The following is a 7,173-nucleotide window of genomic DNA, read 5'->3' as shown; positions in this document are numbered from 1 at the left end:
TACAGTAGAATACACGCTGAGTCATGAGCAACTTTGCCTTTTGCTCTAATTATAGTAACTGTGGTAAACATTTAGACTGCTAAGCTTAATATTGCCACTTTGACCATGTTAGCATGTTGACTTTAGAAAAATCTATGGCTCCCAAAGGATGATCCTTCATGACTTTGATAACTTCAATGAAAGTTCCTCTACCCTCACAAGAATATTTGTAAAAACTATTATCCTTTCCTGTATTTTATGTTAACTGATAATTAGTAAATGTTAGCATGCTTATATGCTACTGATAGATGGTGGATACAATTATAATAAACATGTCTAATAAGCAACAGAATGTTACACTATCATTTAGATTTTTTAGTAACAACAATAATACTACTACTACTACCACTAATATATATTGTTATGATATTTACTGCTACTTCACCACTAATCTTTTGCAAACTTGCAAAATACTGCAAGTGGCTGTGGGTCAGGGGTTAGAGGGGGTTGTCCACTGATAAGAAGGTCAGGGGTTTAACCTGTGTTAACGGTCCTTGGGGCAAGATACTGTGTGAGCGGGTGAATGTGACTTGTCCTGTAAAGACCTTTGAGTCATCAACAACAGTGGAATAGCATTGTATGTAAAATACAATCCACTAAAGAATAATATAAAACCGTTTTAATTTGTCTTTATCACAGTGGCATTTCAAAAGTATTTTATCCACACCAGTATTTATATCCAGCACAGTTTAATAAGATTTGGTAAAGGTTAACAACACCTGGGAAACCATTCAATATATGATATTTGAATAGCTTACATGTTGTGTTGTCATTTAGCTTTTAAAGGTTCAGTGTGTAGAATGAAGTGCCACCTAGTGGTGAAGTTGCGTATTGCAGCTGAACACTCCTCACCTCGCCCTCCCCTTCCATGAAAGAGAACCTGTGGAAACGTTCAGTTGTCATAAAAACTCACAAGGTGTTACAGTCTGGGCTACTGTAAAGAACATGGCAGCCTCCGTAGAGAGGACCCGCTCCCGATGTATATATAAAGTTTTTAAATATAAAGGGCTCATTCTAGGGTAAAGGAAACAAAAATTTGTACAATTTTAGATGAAACACACTAGTGAAAACATCTCTAGGATTATATTATATTCATTTTCTGCCAATAGATCCCTTTCACCCAACTCTTACACAGTGAACATTTAACTACTCTGTGAACTATGATGAAGTTCTGCATGAAGAACCCCCCAAAATGGAGCTTTGAGTAATGACTGAATCAAATAATTGACCTTGCGACATCGTCGCTCTGATGAATTAACGTTAAATTTGCCATGAGGCAGCAGTAACAGTTGCATGTATCCTCTAACAAACGCTGCATGTATCTCTGAGTCTGGACTCTCTGTTACAGGCCATCAAACACTTGGCAGCAGAAACAGACACTTAAGGACCCGAGCCAAACTCCTAAGGTCCTCCCAAGCAGACAGAGAGTCATGGTAACGCTTTATCACCATGAATAATGAATGGCTCACAGGTTCACTTTACAAGGAGCTTTTCATGCTCAGACACATACTCACTACATTCTCATTATCTGAGTGGGGGCTGCAGTCCGGCAGCAACTGACGAGTTTACAACTTCTACTCTGATGATTGTGTCCAGTAAGACTATAGAAGCCACCCTGCATGCTCAGGACATTAGAAATGCAGGTGAAGGTCAATATAGATAGAAATGAAGAAATTGTGTATTTTCCGAATCAAGAAAGGCCCATTTTAACAATTATTTCTATTCAATTCAATTTGTATTTGTATAGCGTCAGATCATAATAAATATTATCTCACGGCTATTTACATAGAAGGTCAAGACCTTAAAAATAATAGAGAAACCCACAGTTTCCACAATGAACAGCACTTTGTCTACTGTGGAGAGAAGAAACTGGTGAGCAGAGAAAAGAGGGGGGGATAGGGGGAGGGGATGAGAGGGGGAGGGAGAGGAGAGATGAATTACCGATTAAAACTGTGTATTTTCTGTTTTTACACCAGGAGAACTGAGCATGATCCACTGGACAGGCCTGAAACAAAATGTGAACCTGTACTCAAACTGATCTACTTTTATCTGGAGCGGCAGAAATGTTTGAAAGTAAGACTCTCTTCCTAAATACAAAGCTAGAGCCAGCTGGTCATTAGCTTAGTTTAGCAATAAGAAACAGGCGGGGAGAAACAGCTTGCCTATAAAACTGGAAACAAGCACGAAACCAGGGTTGTTGAGATGGGATGGGAAAGATGATGGATGTGGAGGGAAAGGGAACAGGAAGTCAGGGAAAAGGGCGGAGTCTATAAAGGGGGGTGGGGAGCTCACCTCGGCCTAACTTCCTGCATTGAGTCCCACCTTAGAGAGCAGGAGGCAAACTTTAGTTTGGTGGTTGATTTGTTAGGATCCCTTTCATTTGTTTAAAAGTATGGCTTCTATACTGAAACTGTGGAGCGTGAAATACATATTTAATCTGATTGCATCAAATTATAGTTTTGTTAAGTTATTGAAATGTGATCTGTTAGATTCTTCAGGTTTCGTGCGGCACTGAGACTTGAAGTGAAAGCTGAGGCCAACAAGGAAATGCTTGCAAATAGATTTAAGACGTTTTAAGATAATACTAACATGACTTTAAATAAAAATGACTTTTAGTAAACTGCATGTGTCATATTGTTTAGCAAGTAAAATTATTTAGTTTTACATACAAAGTGTTTTTTTGGTAAAATGGTTGTAACCTTTTCCTTTGTATATCAATGTGATTCGGTTCCTTTTATCTTTCAAACAAAAAAGCATCAGAGGAGCCAACCACTGTTCTCTTGTGTTCCCTTCTCTGCGGTGTTAAAGGGGGAAATGAGTTGTAGAGCAGCCATCTTGTATGTGTGTTATAGTGCTTGTGCTTTAAGTCAAACAAACTTGCTGTGAACAAGAAAATATCAATGTTGCAGAACAGTTTTAATCTATTGTCTATCTAAGTTTTTTGTGTGTATTGGTGGTTCAATTGTAATTTGCCTCTATAGTTTTCTTCTACCTCTACCCCAGCCTTCCTGATGTAGTCTGTTATCACACGGTTTATTATGGGGGGGTTCATTTAAGATATATTTAGATTTTTGTGTTGCTTGTGTAACTCTAGTTCAATGGAAGTCTTTTATTTCATGCATTGTAAATTAAATCTGTGTATTGTGGTACAGCCGTCTCTGGTTTCAGTTTATTCTCGGTCTTGTGAATTTAGTATCACCTGGGGTCACAGAGAGAAAACGAATATTGATGTTGCCTGAGACAGCTTAGTGAGTAAAGAGATGAAATTTGATGCATAAACTCGAAACTTTATCACATTCATGTTTCCCTTTGAAACTCGATGATCCCTTCACTTTTCATCTTGCACCATTTGGCCAGGTTTGTCCTGTACTTCTGTTTATGATCAACTTGCAAAACTAACGACATTCCCAGCAGCTCTACCTTTAGATAATTAACAAATGTGAGCAAGCTAAAATGTTAAAATGAGATTGTCAACACTGCAAACATTACACAGTGAGTGCATTGTGTATGCTGATGGTTCAATAGCTAGTTTGTAGTTTGTGTATGATCATATTTACATGCTTCACCATTTCAGCCAAACAGAGCAAGAAGCATTGTCTGTGCACCTGTTGTTTTGTTATCTTACATAAGCTCAGTCACCATGACCAGCTTAATTTAACAGTCTTTGTTGTGTCTGACTCTTGTGACAGATGCTGGAGGAATTCTCTTATTTCACCAAACTGCATCCGGCTGCAGGAGTCAAGAGATCAAACGGGAGCTGAGGTGAGTGATGCAGCTGGTGTCAGACGTGGGGATAAGCAGTCGTCGGTGTAGATTCACTCAAGGCAGCACAGTGCCAGAGCAAAGCTATATTTTGTGATTTGTTTTTATCTAGAATGTCAGACTCCTGGGTTCAAGTTCTCTTTGTTAGACGCACACACAACGTATAAGGATGAAACATGCAGAGCTCATCAAAGTGCCATATACCAGGGTTACGTTTTCTAATCTCCAGTGGCAGGAAACTGGTGCCGCTAAAAACAAAACAAGTTTAATGTAAGAAGTTTGCAAGCCTTGATGTCAAAGAGGTTTTTGTGAAATAGCCAGTTATTCTTGACTTTGGAAAGGGATACCAGTTTGAAAACGCACTCCTGACTTCGTTCATCCAGAGTCTGAGACTAACGCATGTATAAGGTAACAAGAGGGAGAGACGGAGCAATTACACTGTGAATTCCTGCCACGGCACGCCAGCGTGTTGCACATGCTTCGTGTTACAAATGACAGATTTACAAATGAACCAACGCAGCAGAAGTCTATCACTCCGCCTGTGGAAATTGGAAACCGAGAGTCAAAATCTCACATTGTATATCGTGCCATCATGCCCTTGAGCGTGGCACTTAAACCAGATTGCCAGTAAATCTCCAGCTCAACACAAATGGCTCCTCTGTCAGGTGAGATGCTGCTTAAAAGCCTCCTGGATTCAGGTATCAGGGACATGAGAGGAGGAATTGGAGTAAAAAAACGGGCACGGAATTCTGCTCGAGGGCAAGTTTCTAACTAAAGTCCGATGTCCTCAGTCCCTATGACTCAGATAAATCATGTTCAGTTGATTTTCAGCACAATAGACACAGTTGACCTTGGATTTTTTGGTGAAACCTGTAGGAAATGATGGATCTCAAAATGCAATTTCGCAGTTTTACTGAACTTTTGATAGAATTTTGTATTATTTTCTCTTTTTGGATATTTCATTTCTTTTGTAGCATTTTTGCCATTGCTGTCCTTGTCTGGTGTTTCTTTTTTTTAAGGGTGAATTAATTTCTCAACAATCTTTCTATGTCAAAGGACTAATGAACAGATATTGATCTCAGCAGACTCATTAATGCATATTGTATGAAGTGCTGAAGCATTATGAATAACATGAAAACCTTTCACGGTAGACATTCCAGGTCACTTAGCCTTGAGGTTCTTGATCTCACTCATTGTTTTGATCTGCTCCTGCGGAGTCTCATCTGTGCCCTCAGTCACCCGAGGCTTTTAAGTTATTAAAAAGTACTTGAACAAAATGAGACCTCTGCGTATCACAATATAACAAAAGCAATTTCACACCTTCATGGGAAACATGGGAATTCACAAGCAATCAGTGTTCTTCAAACAACTCGGCATTGGTGCAGAGAGATACTGATAATGTCCTGAGCTACAGTGCATGTGGGTGTGGGACTGAGTTCCATAGGCTGCAAAGGAACAGAGACGGCCCTACTCAATACTCTGGACAACAAGTTATTCTGCCTTCTTGTGTCAGTATGATGAAAACAGTCCGGGAGGTGAACACATGGATCAGTGAAGAAAAGTCATGCTGCCTCTCTGATTGTGTTGAGGGTCTGTTGTGTTCCTCTTTCAAGGAACATCACAAGGAGAACTGAGCTGCATGGGCTCAACTCTAAAGCAATATATTTTTTTTTTATCCAGGAAACCTAATATCATCATTTTGATGTACATTACTTTCTGAAGGATAAAAACCTCTTTTAGAAATAGTAGATTTTAGATTTCTATCTAGCTTGGTTTGAAACCAGTCATCCTGTGAATGTCATTTTGCCTGAAATGTATCATAATGAAAAATGCTCATCAGCAGTTTGTAGAATAGAAAATTAAATCATCAGGTTTGCCTTTTATGCATAAGAACCTCAGTAAAATGTTTTTCCACTTCTCTTTCATGTGCACTGTGATGTATCTTCATAACCGTTTCCACCACTAGGAGGAGCAATAACCAGGTCCACACACAATAACAGGGTATAAATGAATATTATGACACATGCACTTGTACTAATTATAGTGCTTCGATCATAAGTCTGCAGCTGAAATACATCTATTAAGACATATTCCAATAACAGAAGCTCATCACCCATCCTCCTGACTCAGATCCTTCTTTTTGAAAATAATTACCTAATTTAATAATCCCAATTATCTCTGTCAGCATGATTGTATGGTAATTGTATAGTGCAGTATTGCAGGTCTTGCCCATGGGAGACTGATCCCAGACTTTTGGATCCTCCTCAATATTCTGCTCTTTATACTGTTTTTACTTTCAGCTTTTAAGTGTAATGCATATTACTGTTCTCCAGTATCCTATATTATTTGTACATGTACTCTTGTATATCTTGAAAATAAAAGTTCCATCTTGTGGAGGCCTTTTGCGAGATATTAGACTCTGAAATGCCGTTTTTACACGATACAGGCAGTGAAAATTATATCACGTACCAAACAGACAAATAAGTAAATCTTATCCAAATGTGACATGTATGAAATGAACTCCAAACATCTTGAAATAAAGTTCTGCATTGCATGTTGAGGTAGGGAATGCTGTGAGCTTGTCACTGATGTATTGTATTCATCTAAAAGTAAAAATCCATTCATTCCATTTCAAAAACTATGGATACAATTACAAAGGTGGTGATTAAGGAGCATCTGAATAAATTACCAGCACAATCACGACAAGGAAAAGCTCAATAGATAATTCGGGGGGGTGGGGGGTTGCAGAATGCAGACTTGTTTGTGCAGATCCTGATTAACCAAGATCTGCAAGATAAGGGTCTCATGCTTCCGGCTGATACAATATAGTATGATCACCATTCAGTTTAAAAAGAACGGCTCTCCCGTGGTGTCTCCTCGGTTTCCCTCGGACCGGATTGGATACCGTGTCCATCCTGTGGGCGATATGTGCCTTGAATTTATGAGGCTGGCGTTCATTCACCAGACTCCACACATACACACAGAAAAAGAAAAAAAAGAGGAGAGGGCTTCCGACTGGAGACGGTGTGGGGGGGAGGTGTCACGTGGTCCTTGACTCCAGCCAATGAGGAGCAAGTGCGCATTGCGATCCTGTGCAGGAGGATTGTTTTATTAAAGGCTCGCTGGTGATCAATGGGAGAGTGGAGCTGTCCGCGGTGCTGAAAGTTACTCCATGACGGATTGCCCTTCAGCACCGGGGACAGCTCCGCTTCCGTCACCGGAAACAAAAACAAGTGATCCTGTTTGCATCCTGAAAAACTGCATTTATACATTAACTCCAGTCAAAGGAGGGACACAACTTTACTACTTCAATGCAGCTGGAGCGAACTGCCCCTCTGGCTATAACCCCACATGCTCAACAAACACAAAAAC

This window comes from Limanda limanda, chromosome 1, assembly GCF_963576545.1.
Source record: "Limanda limanda chromosome 1, fLimLim1.1, whole genome shotgun sequence".
NCBI classification, from domain to species: domain Eukaryota; kingdom Metazoa; phylum Chordata; class Actinopteri; order Pleuronectiformes; family Pleuronectidae; genus Limanda; species Limanda limanda.
This window is presented reverse-complemented; position numbering follows the sequence as displayed.